The 16,002-nt window shown below is 39.4% G+C and overlaps 1 protein-coding gene across 3 annotated transcripts in view; it reads left to right on the forward strand.

The window, feature by feature from the left end:
* Positions 1-16,002, forward strand: part of LPXN (leupaxin) — a 63,634-nt gene that overhangs the window by 8,235 nt on the left and 39,397 nt on the right. The window contains exon 1 of one of the 3 annotated variants that reach the window (XM_064288031.1): positions 11,721-13,558. The exons of the other annotated variants lie outside the window; for them this stretch is intronic. The gene's annotated coding sequence lies outside the window, so the exon portion shown is untranslated. Of the gene's footprint in view, positions 1-11,720; positions 13,559-16,002 lie in introns of those variants that run through there. 3 annotated transcript variants of the gene reach the window in all.

The following is a 16,002-nucleotide window of genomic DNA, read 5'->3' on the forward strand; positions in this document are numbered from 1 at the left end:
TTGCTCTCCCCCTAATGAGAGCATACTCCTTCTCTCCACTCTGTATTCCCTGTGCCTATTCAGCCAGCCTCTGTCCGCCTCTGCTCTTTTACCTTGCCTCCAGACATGAGCTGCCTATATAGTCTCATGTATCTACTTGAGCCAAGAAGCTCACTCCTCACCAGTATCATTTTCTATCTTATAATCCAGTCCAATCCCTGTCTGAAGAGTTGGCTTTGGAAATGGTTCCAGTCTTGGGCTAACAGAAGGTCTGGGGACCATGACCTCCATGCTCCTTCTAGTCTGAGTCAGACCATTAAGTCTGGTCTTTTTATGAGAATTTGAGGTCTGTACCCCACTGCTTTCTTGCTCCATCAGGGATTCTTTGTTGTGTTCCCTGTCAGGGCAGTCATCAGTTGTAGCTGGGTACCATATAGTTCTTCTGGTCTCAGGCTGATGTAGTCTCTGATTTCTGTGGCCCTTTCTGTCTCTTGGGCTCATAATTATCTTGTGACTTTAGTGTTTTTCATTCTCCTTTGCTCCAGGTGGGTTGAGACCAATTGATGCATCTTAGATCCTGCTTGCTAGTGTTTAAGACCCCAGATGCCACTCATCAAAGTGGGATGCAGTATGTTTTCTTAATAGATTTTATTGTGCTAACTGACCTAGATATCCCCTGAAACCATGGTCTCCAGATTCCCAGCCCCTGCTACTCTGGCCTTTGAAGCATTCCATTGTATTTAGGAAACTTCTTTGCTTTTAGTTTAATCCAGTTGTGCTGACCTCTCCTGTATTGTGTGTTGTCTTTCCCTTCACCTAAAATAGTTCCTGACTACTATCTAATTAGTGAATACCCCTCTCTGTCCTTCCCCACCCTCATAACCATCAAAGAACATTTTCTTCTGTGTTTAAACTGTTTCTTGAGTTCTTGTAATAGTGGTGTCGTACAAGATTTGTCCTTTTGTGCCTGACTAATTTCACTCAGCACAATGCCTTCCAGATTCCTCCATGTTATGAAATGTCTCACAGATTCATCATTGTTCTTTGTCAATGGATAGTATTGCATTGTATGAATTTATCATCATTTATTTATCCATTCATCCCTTGATGGGCACCTTGGTTGCTTCCAACTTTTTGCTATTGTAAACAGTGCTGCAGTGAACAGGGGTGTGTGTATATCTGTTCGTGTAAAGCTCTTATTTCTCTAGGATATATTCTAAGGAGTGGGATTGCTGGATCATATGGTAGTTCTATTTCTTGCTTTTTAAGGAAGTGCCAAATCGATTTCCAAAGTGGTTGTACCATTTTACATTCCCACCAGCAGTGTGTAAGTGTTCCAGTCTCTCCAACATTTATTATTTTGTGTTTTTTGATTAATGCCAGCCTTGTTGGAGTGAGATGGTATCTCATTGTAGATTTGATTTGCATTTCTCTAATAGCTAATGACCAAAAATCAAACCAAACTCAGTGCTGTTGAATTGATTCCAACTCAGAGCGACCCTACTGGACAGAGTAGAACTGCCCCATAGTGTTTCCAAGGAGTGCCTGGCAGATTCGAACTACCGACCCTTTGGTTAGCAGCCATAGCACTTAACCACTATGCCACCAAGGTTTCCAATAGCTGATGATTGTGAGCATTTCCTCATGTATCTGTTAGCTGCCTGAATGTCTTCTTAAGTGAAGTGTCTCTTCATATCCTTTGCCCATTTTTTAATTGGGTTATTTTTCTTTTTGTCGTTGAGTTGTTGCAGTATCACATAGATTTTAGAGATCAGATGCTGATCAGAAATGTCATAGCTGAAACTTTTTCCCAGTCTGTAGGTAATCTTTTTACTCTTTTGGTGAAGTCTTTGGATGAGCATAAGTATTTGATTTTTAGGAGCTGCCAGTTATCCAGTTTCTCTTCTGGTGTTTGTGGACTGTTGGTAATGTTTTTGTATACTGTTTATGCCATGTATTAGGGCTCCTAGTGTTGCTATTTTTTCTTCCATAATCTTTATCGTTTTGGATTTTATATTAGGTCTCTGATCCATTTTGAGTTAGTTTTTGTGCATGGTGTGAGGTATAGATCTTGTTTCGTATTTTTTCAGCTGGATATCCAGTTATACCAGCACCATTTATTAAAGAGACTGTCTTTTCCCCCATTTAACTGGTTTTGGGCATTTGTGAAATATCAGCTGCTCCTATGAGGATGGATTTATGTCTGGATTCTCAATTCTGTTCCATTGGTCTATGTATCTGTTGTACCAGTACCAGGCTGTTTTGACTGCTGTGGCAATATAATACATTCTAAAATTAGGTTGTGTGAGGCCTCCCAATTTGTTCTTCTTTTTCAATAATGCTTTACTTATCTGGAGCATCTTTCCCTTCCATATGAAGTTGGTGATTTGTTTCTCCATTTCTTTAAAAAATGTTGTTGCATTTTGGATCAGAATTGCTTTGTATCTATAGATCACTTTTGGTAGAATAGCCATTTTCGCGATGTTGAGTCTTCTATGCATGAGCAAGGAATGTTTTTCCACTTATGTAGGTCTATTTTGGTTTCTTGTAGTTGTTTCTTGTAGTTTTCTTTGTATAGGTCTTTTACATCTCTGGTAAGATTTGTTCTTAAAAAAGTATTCTATCTTCTTGGGGGCTACTGTAAATGGTACTGATTTTGTGATTTACACTTCAAACTTCTCTTTGTTGGTGAAGAGGAACCCAATTGATTTTTATATGTTTATCTCGTATCCTGATACTCTGCTGGAGTCTCCTATTAGTTTCAATAGTTTTCTTGAGGATTCTCTAGAGTTTTCTGTGTATGAAATCATGTCACCTGCAAATAGAGGTACTTTTACTTCTTCCTCACCAATCTGGATGACCTTTATTTCTTCATCTAGTCTAATTGCTCTGGCTAGGACCTCTAGCACAATGTTGAATAAGAGTGGTGATAAAGGGCATCCTTGCCTGGTTCTTGCTCTCAAGGGGAAAGCTTTCAGACTCTGTCAATTTAGGATGATGTTGGCTATTGGCTTTGTATAAATGCCCTTTATTATGTTGAGGAATTTTCCTTCTATTTCTATTTTGCTGAGAGTTTTTATCATGAATGGGTGTTGGACATTGTCAAATGCCTTTTCTGCATCAATTGATAAAATCATGTGGTTCTTGTCTTTTGTTTTATTCATATGATGGATCACATTGATTGTTTTTCTAATGTTGAACCATCACTGCATACCTGGTACAAATCCCACTTGGTCACAGCGAATTATTTTTTTGGTTTATTGTTGAATTCTTTTGGCTAGAATTTTGTTGTGGATTTTTACATTTAAGTTCATGAGGGATATAGGTCTGTAATTTTCTTTTTTTGTGGTGTCTTTACCTGGTTTTGGTATCAGGGATATGCTGGTTTCATAGAATGAGTTTGGGAGTAGTATTCCATCCATTTTTATGCTCTGAAATACCTTTAGTAGCAGTGACGTTAACTCTTCTCTGAAAGTTTGGTAGAATTCTCCAGTGAAGCCATCAGGGCCAGGGCTTTTTTGTGTTGTGAGTTTTTTAATTACCTTTTCAATATTTTCTTTAGTTACGGGTTTATTTAGTTGTTCTACCTCTGTTTCGGTACCTCTGTTTCGGAAACCCCGGTGGTGTAGTGTTTAAGTGCTATGGCTGCTAACCAAGAGGTCGGCAGTTCGAATCCACCAGGCGCTCCTTGGAAACTCTATGGGGGAGTTATACTCTGTCCTGTAGGGTCCCTATGAGTCGGAATTGACTTGACGGCAGTGGTTTTTTGTTTGTTTGTTTTACCTCTGTTTGTGTTAGTTTAGGCAGGAAGTATGTTTCTAGAAATTCAACCATTTCATCTAGGTTTTCAAATTTGTTAGAGTACAATTTTTTAAGGTAATCTCATATGATTCTTTTAATTTCAGTTGAGTCTGTTGTGATATTGCTCATGTCATTTCTTATTTGGGTTATTTGCTTCCTCTCCTCTTTTTCTTTTGTCAGTTTGGCCAATGGTTTATCAGTTTTGTTAATTTTTTCAAAGAACCAGCTTTTGGTCTTGTTAACTCTTTCAGTGGTTTTTTTGTTCTCTGTTTCATTTAATTCTGCTCTGATTTTTACTATTTGCTTTCTGGGGACTGACGATTTCTTTTATTGCTCTTTTTCTATTCGTTCAAGTTGTAGGGATAATTCTTTGAATTTGGCTCTTTCTTCTTTTTTGGATATGTGCATTTTTTTGGTATAAATTGACCTCTAGCACTGCTTTAGCTGTGTCCCAAAGGTTCTGCTAGGAAGTGTTTTCATTCTCATTGGATTCTATGAATTTCTTTAACCCCAGAAAAAAAAAAAACCCAGTGCTGTCGAGTCGATTCCGACTCATGAATTTCTTTAGTCCATCCTTAATTTCTTCTATAACCTAGTTGTTTTTGAGCAGGGTGTTGTGCAGTTTCCAAGTATTTGATTTCTTTTCCCTGCTTTTTCTATTATTGATTTCTACTTTTATGGTTTATGGTCAGAGAAGATGCTTTGTAATATTTTGATGTTTTGGATTCTGTTAAGGCTTGCTTTATGACTAATATGTGGTCAGTTCTAGAGAATGTTCCATGTGCATTAGAAAAGAAAGTATACTTGGCTAATGTTGGGTGGAGTGTTCTGTATATGTCTATGAGATCAAGTTGGTTGACTGTAGCATTTAGATCTTCCGTGTCCTTCACTGTAACTTGTGTGAAAGTCTCCTACAATTCTTGTGGAGCTATCTCAGTTTTCAGTGCTGTTAGACTTTGTTTTATGTATCTTGCAGCCCTGTCATTAGGTGCATAAATATTAAATATGGTTACATCCTCCTTTAATCATTGTACAGTGTCCTTCCTTATCGTGGATTTAACTTTAAAGTCTATTTTGTCTGAAATTATGATTGCCACTCCTGCTGTTTTTCGATTGTTGTTTGCTTGATATATTTTTTTCCATCCTTTGAGTTTTTGTTTGTGTCTCTAAGGTGTGTCTGTTGTAGGCAGCGTATAGACGGATGGTGTTTTTTATCCATTCTTCCGCTCTCTGTCGCTTAATTGGTGCATTCAGTACATTTACATTCAGTGCATTTATGCATAGGTATGAGTTTAGTGCTATCCTTTTGATGCTTTTTTTGTGTGTTGTTGACAGTTTCTTGTTTCCACTTAATTTTTCGTGCCAAGTAGTTTATATATTGTCTTTTCCTTTTATTCATTGTTTTTGATTTGTCATTGTGTTTTTCTTGTATCTTATTTTGATGGGTAGGATTGTTAGTCTTCTTTGTGGTTACCTTCGTATTTACCCCTATTTTTCTAAGTTTAAACCTAGCATTTATTTCTTTATATAGCATTGACTTCCTCTCCAAATGAACTATGACTACATTTTTTAGGCCCTCTTTATTGTTTATGTGTTTTTTTCTTTATTGTTTCAGTGTTGTCATCTTTTACATAATGACATCGCTGTTTCCCTGTTTTGAGTGTTTTTTAATCTTGATTTGTTTTAGTGATTTCCCTGTTTGGGTTGATATCTGGTTGCTCTGTCCTGTGTTCTAGTCTTTGGATGATATCTGATATTATTGTTTTTCTAACCAGAGAACTCCCTTTAGTATTTCTTGTAGTTTTAGTTTGGTTTTTACAAATTCCCTAAACTTCTGTTTATCTGTAAATGTCCTAATTTTGCCTTCATTTTGAGACACGGTTTTGCTGGATATATAATTCTTGGCTGGCAATTTTTTTTCCTTTAATGCTTTTTATAAGTCAGCACATTGCCTTCTTGCTTGTATAGTTTCTGCAGAGTAGTCCCAGCTTATTCTTATTGACTCTCTTTTGTAGGTGACTCTTCATTTATCCCTAGCTACTCTTAATATTCTCTCTTTATCTTTGATTTTGGTAAGTTTGATTATAATATGTCTTGGTGACTTTCTTTTGAGATCTGCCTTATGTGGGGTTCAATGAGCATCTTCGATAGATATCTTCACATCTTTCACAATATCTGGGAAGTTTTCTGCCAACAAGTCTTCAAGAATTCTCTCTGTATTTTCTGTTATACCTCCCTGTTCTGGTACTCCAATCCCTCGTAGGTTATTTCTCTTGATGGAATCCCATATGATTCTTAGGGTTTCTTCATTTTTTTTTTTTTTAATTTTTTTGTCTGATTTTTCTTCAAATATTTTGGTGCCAAGTGTTTTATCTTCAATCTCACTAATTCTGCCTCCCATTTCATCAGTTCTGCTCCTCTGACTTTATATTGCATTGTCTAGTTCTGAAATTTTATTGTTAGTCTTCTGAATTTCTGATTGCTTTCTCTTCTGTGGATTCTTGCAGCCTATTAAATTTTCCATTATGTTCTTGAATAACCTTTTTAATTTGTTCAACTGCTTTATCTGTCTATTCCTTGGCTTGTTCTTTGTTTTGCCTGATCTCCTTCCTGATCTTTTGAAGAGTTCTGTATATTAATCTTTTGTATTCTACATCTGGTAATTCCAGGAATACATCTTCATCTGTAAGATTCCTTGAATCTTTGTTTTCAGAGCTTGTTGAAGTGATCATCATTTGCTTCTTTATGTGATTTGATATTTACTGTTGTCCCCGAGCCATCTAGAAGTTATCGTATTAATTTATGTTTGCTTACTGTATCCTAGTTCTTGCTTTGTTTTGTTTTGATGTACCCAAATAGGCTAGCTGAGTGAGCTACCTTGATTATTTTTGCCTTTGAACCTCTAACGTCCTGTCACCAGATGTCTATAGCTGTTACCAAGTATATGAGCCTAGGAGCTCATTCACTTTTCTTGTACGGATTCAGCTCAGGTGTCCAGATAGTTGAACATCAAGTGTGTTGTACAAACTCTGTCCTACAGTCTTAGAGGAGCAAGGGTTATTTGTGTAGGCACAGGTATCTGGTTGCAGCAGGGGGTCACACTGTGAACAAGGCGGGGGCTGACAACTGTCCCCTGAGTGTCTGTGAGGAAAGTGCGTCTCTGTTCCCTAGAGTGTACAGTGGGTGGGTTTTGCAGCTGGACCATGAGCACCCAGTGCTTTTGGTTGTAAGGACTGGGAGGCACCACTTAGCCCTGTTGTGTGTGGCTAGGTATTGTGGGTAGAGCCACAAGTCCTCAGGCCGCTGATGTATGTAGGTGAGGACCCTATTTAATAGGCAAAACAGTGTCAGATATCAAAAACCCACCTCTCCACCACACAGCTGAAGCAGTTGAAGTCAGATCTCAAGCACAGTCTCCTGAAATGGGCCCACACAGGTCCATGCAGGGGTGAAAGGTATTCAAAGTCCATGGACCGTTTGTGCCTGGATAGGAGCCACTTCTGCCCTGAGCTCCCCAGCTTAGTGGAGCTCGCAGAATATATTTTTCCCCAATTGTTAATTTATTCCTTCTCTAAGGCTGAGAGAATGGCTCATGGCTTGCAGCAGGACCTATGTCAGGCCCAGGGAAATCAATAGCCACTAAAACCAGCTTGGGGGCTGGAAGTGCGGTAAAATAAATGCAAGCACTTAGCTTTTGCTAAGAGTGCTGTTCTTCTCTGGTTCTGGAGGTATGTGTAGACTGTGAGGTTCACTCTATCCCTGAGGAAACCGTGTCTTGAATGCTACCATCAGCCCCGTCGTGGTTGCTCCAGGGGATTATGCCTCAGGGGTGCTGGTTCCCACCACACTAGGTCCGGCAACTCCTCGCTCCTTCTGAACTGTCTCTCCCTCTCCTTGCTGCTCAGTTGGATTTCCTAACTTTGCCTTTGATGATCAGGGCTCATAGTTGTCATATATATAATTGTTTCACTTGATTTTTTGGGTCTTTCTTGTAAGAGTGATCACCGGAAGCATTTGACTACTCCGCCATCTTGGCCCCAACTCTAAGAATTTTTTTTTTTTAGGGGCTTTATAAATGGTATTGTTTTCCTGATTTCCTTTTCATCATTCTCTTTATTGGTATATAGAAATCCAACTGCTTTTTGTATGTTTATCTTGTATTCTGCTTCTCTGCTGAGTCTTTCTGTTAGTTCTAGTAGTTTTCTCATGGAGCCTTTTGGGTTTCTATGTACAGTATGATATCATCTGCAAATAGGGACAGTTTAACTTCTTTATTATCAATTTAAATGCCCTTTATTTCTTTTTCTTGCCTAGTGCTCTAGCTAGAACTTCCGGCACAATGTTAAATAAGAGTGGTGATAAAGGGCATCCTTATCTTGTTCTTGTTCTTAAGGGGAATGTTTTCAGCCTCTCTCCATTAAGAATGATGTTAGCCATTGGTTTAGCATAAAAAATAGGTGCCCTTTATTATGTTGAAAAATTTCCCTTCTATGCCTATTTTATTGAGAGTTTTTTTTTTTATCAGGAATGGGTGTTGGACTTTGTTGAATGTCTTTTCTGCATTGACTGAGATGATCATGTGGTTCTTTTCTTTCCTTTTATTTATGTGGTGGATTACATTGATTGATTTTCTAATGCTGAACCATCCTTGCATACCTGGTATGAATCCTACTTGGTCGTAGTGTATTATTTTTTTGATATGATGCTGAAATCTATTGGCTAAAATTTTGTTGAGAATTTTTGCATCTATATTCATGAGAAAGATTGGTCTGTAATTTTCTTTTTTTGTGGTGTTTTTGCCTCGTTTTGGTATCAACATTATGCTGGCTTCATAGAATGAATTTGGAAGTATTGCTTCCTCTTCTATGTTCTGAAATAGTTTAAGTAGTATTGGCATACGCTCTTCTCTGAATGTTTGGTAGAATTCTCCAGTGAAACCATCTGGGCCAGGGCTTTTTTTTTGTTTGGAGTTTTTTGTTTTTTTAATCTCTTCTCTTGTTATGGATCTGTTCAGATTTTCAATATCAGTTGTGTTAGTTTGGGTAGGTAGTGTGTTTCTAGAAGTTTGTCCATTTCCCCTAGGTTTTTTAATTTGTTGGCGTGTAGTTTTTTGTATTACTCTGTTATGATACTTTTTATTTCAGTTGTAATGTCCCCCACTTCATTTCTTATTTGGGCTATTTGTGTCCTCTTGTGTTTTTCTTTTGTCAATTTGGCCAGTGGTTTGCTGATTTTGTTGATCCTTTCAAAGAACCAACTTTTGGTTTTGTTGATTCTTTCATTGTTTTTCTATTCTCTATTTCTTTTATTTCTGCTCTGGTCTTTATTATTTCCTTTCTTCCAGTGGCTGTGGGCTTCTTTTGCTCTTCTCTTTCTGTGTGTTCAAGTTGTATAGCTAATGTTTTGATTTTGTCCCTTTTCTATTTTATGATGTGTGTATCTGTTGGTCTAAATTGACCTCTGGGGACTGCCTTTGGTGTGTCTCAAAGGTTTTGTTATGATGTGTTTTCATTCTCGTTTGATTCTAGGGATTTTTTATTCTATCTCTGATTTCTTCTATTATCCAGTGTTTTGTTTTTTTTTTTTTGCTTCTGAAATTAAAAAAAAAAATTTATTGTGCTTTAAGTGAAAGCTTACAAATCAAGTCAGCCTCTCATACAAAAATTTATATACACCTTGCCATATACTCCTAGTTGCTCTCCGCCTAATGAGACAGCATACTCCTTCCCTCCACTCTCTCTTTTTGTGTCCATTCGGCCAGCTTCTGACCCCCTCTGCCCTCTCATCTACCCTCCAGACAGGAGATGCCCACGTAGCCTCATATGTGTCTACTTGATCCAAGAAGCTCGCTCTTCACCAGTATCATTTTCTATTCCATAGTCCAGGCCAATGCCTGTCTGAAGAGTTGGCTCTGGGAATGGTTCCTGTCTTGGGCTAACAGAAGGTCTGGGGATCATGACCTCTGCGGTCCTTCTAGTCTCAGACAGACCATTAAGCCTTACCCAGTGGTTTTCAAGCAGAGCGTTAATTGATTTTTTTTCCTTGCTCTTTCTGTTGTTAATTTCTACTTTGACGGCATTGTGGTCAGTGAAGATACTTCGTATTATCTCAATGTTTTGGATTTTTTTTTGAGGATTGCTCTGTGACTTAAGATGTGGTCTGTTCTGGAGAATGTTCCATGTGCATTGGGAAAGAATGTGTACTTTGCAGCTGTTGGGTGACATGTTCTGCATATGTCTATGAGGTCAAGTTGACTGATTGTGCCATTTAGCTCTTCTGTATCTTTTTTGAGCTTCTTTCTGTATGTTCTGTCCCTTACCGAGAGTGGTGTGTTGAAGTCTCCTGCTATTATTGTGGAACTGTCAATTTTTCTTTTCAGTGGTGTTAGTTTGTTTTATGTATTTTGGTTCCCTGTCGTTGGGTGTATAGATGCTTATTATGGTTATGTCTTCATGATGGATCATCCCTTTAATTGCTATACAGTGCCCTTCTTTGTCTTTTCTGGTGGATTTTGTTTTAAAGCCTGTTCTATCTGAGATTAGTATTGCCACTCCTGCTCTTTTTTTGCAGTTATTTCCTTGATATATTTTTTCCACCCTTTTGATTTTTAATAAATTTACGCCTGTTTCTAAGGTGTGTCTCTTGTAGACAGCATATTGATGGATTGTGGTTTTTTTAATCCATTCTGTGTCTCTTTATGGGTGTTTTCAGGCCATTTACATTCAGTGTAATTAACGATAAGTGTGAGTTTATTGCTGTTATTTTGACAGCTAGTGCTTCCATAACAGAAATACCACTAGTGGATGGCTTTAACAAAGCAAAATTTATTTTCTCATAGTCTAGTAGGTTACAAGTCCAAATTCAGGGAGTCAGTTCCAGGGGAAGGCTTTCTCTGTCAGCTCTGGAAGAAGGTCCTTGTCCTCAATCTTGTACTGGTTGAGGAGCTTCTTGGGTGCAGGGACCCTGTGTCCAAAGGACACGCTCCACCCCCGATGCCACTTTCTTGGTGGTATGAGGTCCCCGACTCTCTGTTTGGTTCCCTTTCCTTTTATCTCTTGAGAGATAAAAGGTGGTACAGGCCACATCCCAGGGAAACTCTGTTTATACTGGATGAGGTAGGTGACCTGGGTAAAGGGGGTGTTAAAATCCCACCATAATCCTCTTTAATATAAAGTTCCAGTCACAAAATGGAAGACAACCACAACATACTGGGAATCATGATCTAACCAAGTTAATACACACATTTTGGGGGGACATAATTCAGTCTGTGAAAGTCAAGTTGGCTGATTGTGCCTTTTAGTTCTTCTGTATCTGTTGAGTTTCATTCTAGATGTTCTGTCTTTTACCAAGAATGGTGTGTTGAAGTCTCCTACTATTATTGTGGGACTGTCAGTTTCTTTTTTCAGAGTTTGTTTTATGTATTTTGGTACCCTGTTACTGAGTGTGTAGATATTTATTATGGTTATGCCTTCATGACTGATCATCCTTTTAATCACTATGTAGTGCCCTTTGTCTTTTATGGTGGATTTTGTTTTAAAGCCTGTTTTATCTGAGTTTAGTATTACCACTCCTGCTCTTTTTTTGCAGTTATTTGCTTGATATATATATATTTTAATAACTTTACATCTGTTTCTAAGGTGTGTCTCTTGTAGACAGCATATTGATGGATCGTGTTTTTATTTTTTTTACGCATTCTTTGTCTCTTTATGGGTGCATTCAGGCCATTTACATTCAGTGTAATTATTGATAGGTGTGAGTTTATTTCTGTCATTTTGTAGTGCTTTTTTTTTGTGGTACTGACATTTTCTTTGTTCCTCTTACTCGCCTGTGCTGAATTCCTTTTGTTTGTGGATTTCTTTTTCGTTTCCTTTTTTTTTTTTTTTTTTGTAGATTTTGTTTTTTATTGAGACTTTTTGTTTTTCTTCTTTATTTTGATGAATAGGTGTGTTAACTTTCTTTGTGGTTACCTTGAAATTTACCCTATCTTCCTATGTTTGAACCTGTATATTATTATTTGGTATTGTCTTGCCTTCTTCTCCATCAGAAAGTTCTATACCTACATGTTTTATTCCCTCTTTTATTGTTCTGACTTTGTTGTCATTTACAGATTAACCTCTCTGGTTCTCTGTTGTAATTCTTTTCATTTTGGATAGTCCTTGAGAGTTCATGGAAACCCTCGTGGCGTAGTGGTTAGGAGCTACAGCTGCTAACCAAAAGGTCAGCAGCTAGAATCCACCAGGTGCTCTTTGGAAACTCTATGGGGGCGGTTCTACTCTGTCCTATAGGGTTGCTATTAGTCAGAATCGACTCAATGGCAGTGGGTTTGGGTTTTGGTGAGAGTTCATTTCCTAGGTTGGTATCTGGCTAGCACAGTCTTGCATCCTAGATTGAGGCTGTGGTCTGATGTTTGTTCACAGACCGAAGGACTCCCTTTAATAATTCTTGTAAGTTTGGTTTGGCTTTTACATAGTCTCTTCTGTTTATTTGGAAATGTCCTAATTTCACCATCATATTTGAATGAGAGTTTTGCAGGATATATTATTCTTGGTTGGCAGTTTTTTCTTTCAAGGTTTTATATATGTCATGCCATTGCCTTCTTGCTTGCATGGTTTCTGCCAAATAATTGGAGTTTAGTCTTACTGGTTCTCCTCTGTATGTGACTTTCTGTTTTTCTTGAGATGTTCTCAGGATTTTTTCATTGTCTTTAGTTTTAGTGAGTGTGATTATGATATACCTTGGTGACTTTCTTTTGGGGTCTATCCTATATGAGGTTCGTTGAGCTTCTTGGATGGTCAGCTTTTTGTCTTTCATAATATTAGGGAAGTTTTCTGTCAGCAATTCTCTAATGATCCTGTCCATATTTTCTTTTTTCTCTCCCGTTCTGGAACTCTGATCACATGCAAATTTTTGCTTTTGATTGTATCCCACATAATTCTTAGGGTTTCTTCGTATTTCTTTTTTGATTTTTCCTCAGAGTTGTATCCAAGTGTTTGTCTTCAATTTCACTGATCCTGTCTTCCAGCATTTCAAACCAGCTCCTCAGCCCTTCTATGACACTGTCCATTTTTGAGATCATGTTTATCTTTTGGATTTCTAATTGTTGTTTTTGTATGATTTCTAGTTGTGAATTTATATTGGAATTTTGTTAGTGTATTATTTTTCTGAATTCTTTGATTTTTTGGTCAGTATTTTCCATGAATTTGTCTGCCTTTTCCATGAATTTGTCTATTTTCCTTATTTTTTTCTAGTTTTTGCTTCCGCTCTTGCATAAAGCAAAAACATAGCTTTGAATATTAGAGATTTCAGTTCCCCATCAGGTAGTTCTAGTGCCTTTTCTTCTACTGGAAAGTCATCTGGTGTTTTATTTTGCATGCCTCCTGGAACCATCCTGTTCTGTTTTTATATATGTTTTAATACTGTCTGCTGTCTTCGGGACATTCAGTAGTTATTTTCTTTGATTGTAGATCTGTTTGTTTCATCCTGTTTTTTGTTTGTTTGTTTGTTTGTTTTATTTAGTTATGTCTGAACAAGCAGGCTGTGTGTTATTTGTTGCTTACTCATCTGTGGTCATGATACTTTTCACTTCCTTGTCCAATGGGTAGGGCCAGTCACTCAACTATGGTGCAGCAGGGCAGGTCCAGCTGAAGAGGAGGGGCTGGGATGTGTTGTTTGTGGCACATACCAGGGCCAACAGGGTGGGCCAGGAATCAGTTCTGGGCAGGTTCTGGTAGGCCATGCCTGTGCTGCTTGGTGGTGTGATGTTCAGCGCATGGTGCAGGTAGGCAGAAAGGAGGGGGAGGTTGTGATGTGTGAAGGTAATATGGGTATGGGAAAGAGGAGAGAGAAACAGGGGCCAAAAACAAACAACAACAACGAAAAAGACTGCTAAGGGGGCTTGCCATTGGAGTGGAGAGATGAAAAACTGAGAAATGGAGAAAAACAAAAAAAAAAAGTGGGAAAAAAATAACTAGATAAAAATTCGGGGAAAAAATGAAAGAAAAGCCCCCAGGGATCCTACCAGTGTGGCTTCAAAAACCGGAGAAGTGGCTTCCAGGCTTCACAATATAGCCTGGCTAGGATTTTTTTTTTTTTTTTTTTAGGGGGGTATAGATGTCACACAGCGCCAGGTATTCAGGAGACAGGAAAGGAAGGTAAGTATAGAGAGACGAGAACTGAGAAATGAAGAAAGGCAGAAAGGAAAAAAGAAAGAGAGAAAGAAAAAAAAGAAAAAAGAGAGGACAAAGAAATGACCCCATGGATCCCATCTACGCAGCTGCGCAGATTGGGGGAGTGGCTCCTAAGCCATGCAGTACACCTCGGCTAGTAGGGACTCTCAAGCTGCAAAAAAAAAGAAAACAAACAGAACAAAGCAAAGCAAAAAAAAAAAAAAAACCCAGAGACCGCACCAGCATGGTGCCACGGGCCAGGGGAGTGGTTCCCCAGTCGAGTGGTGCTTCATAGCCTTTCAAGAGGAAGAAAAGATGGCACATGGAGCCAGGTGTTCGAAAGAAAGGGGGGTGGGGTGGTGGGAGGCATGGAAGAAACCAAGAGAAAAGGAAAAAAGCAACTTCAGCAACAGAGAAATGGCACTCAGGGAGCTGGCCAGTGTGGGTGGGGTGAATCCAAGTGGCCCTGGGCTGAAGCTGTTGCCTCCAGGCCAGGAGAGTGCAGCCAGCAGGATGCAGAGGAAGCCAAGTTGGGGGAGGGGGGGAAGGTGCGGATTTGGAAAGCATGTATTACTGGTTACTGGGTGTTCTGTCTCCTGCTGGGAACTTCTTGAAGCTGCTTTCCCATATACCCTGTCCACTGATCTCGGATGTGGGTGGGGTGAATCCAAGCAGCACAGAAGCTGCGCTTCCTGGCCAGCCAAGCCCTCTCTGCCAGCCAGGAGGCACGGAGGTAGAGCGGCAGAGAGAGGATGGGGGGCAGGGTGGGAAAGCCTGTACTGTTAGTTATGGGGTGCTCTGTCTCCTGCTGGGAGCTCTGTGAAGCTGCTTTCCCGCGCTCCCTGCCTGCTGATCTCTGACAGGAGTCCAAGATGTTGAATCCCTTTGCATTAGCTGATAGGGGACCTCTGCAACATCTATCCTCGCTCTATGTTCTGTCAGTTTCTTATTCCATTTGGTGCTTGGCTGAGTTCTTTATCTCTTCAATTGACACTTCGGGTTCTAGGACTGACCCTTGTCTCTGTTTTTTGAGTCTTTGTCGTGGAGGGACGGTGTGGTGCTTCTGTCTATGACACCATGTTGGCTCGAAGCCTTGTTTTAAAAAATTTTTTTGTTATAGAGAATTTTAAACATTTGTAGAAGTAGAGAAATATTTTTTTTAATTAACTTTTATTGAGCTTCAAGTGAACGTTTACAAATCAAGTCAGATTGTCACATATAAGTTTATATACATCCTACTCCGTACTCCCACTTGCTCTCCCCCTAATGAGTCAGCGCTTCTAGTCCCTCCTTTCGTGACAATTTTGCCAGCTTCCAACTCTCTATCCTCCCATCCCCCCACCTGACAGGAGATGCCAACACAGTCTCAAGTGTCCACCTGATATAATTAGCTCGCTCTTCATCAGCATCTCTCTCCTACCCATTGTCCAGTCCCTTTCATGTCTGATGAGTTGTCTTCGGGGATGGTTCCTGTCCTGTGCCAACAGAAGGTTTGGGGACCATGACCGCCAGGATTCCTCTAGTCTCAGTCAGACCATTAAGTCTGGTCTTTTTATGAGAATTTGGGGTCTGTATCCCACTGATCTCCTGGTCCCTCAGGGGTTCTCTGTTGTGCTCCCTGTCAGGGCAGTCATTGATTGTGGCCGGGCACCAACTAGTTCTTCTGGTCTCAGGGTGATGTAGGTCTCTGGTTCATGTGGCCCTTTCTGTCTCTTGGGCTCTTAGTTGTTGTGTGACCTTAGTGTTCTTCATTCTCCTTTGCTCCAGGTGGGTTGAGACCAATTGATGCATCTTAGATGGCTGCTTGTTAGCATTTAAGACCCCAGACGCCACATTTCAAAGTGGGATGCAGAATGTTTTCATAATAGAATTATTTTGCCAATTGACTTAGAAGTCCCCGCAAACCATGGTCCCCAAACCCCCACCCTTGCTCCGCTGACCTTTGAAGCATTCATTTTATCCCGGAAACTTCTTTTGGTCCAGTCCAATTGAGCTGACCTTCCATGTATTGAGTGTTGTCGTTTCCTTCACCTAAAGCAGTTCTTATCTACTAGTT

This window comes from Loxodonta africana, chromosome 7 (assembly GCF_030014295.1).
Source record: "Loxodonta africana isolate mLoxAfr1 chromosome 7, mLoxAfr1.hap2, whole genome shotgun sequence".
NCBI classification, from domain to species: Eukaryota; Metazoa; Chordata; class Mammalia; order Proboscidea; family Elephantidae; genus Loxodonta; species Loxodonta africana.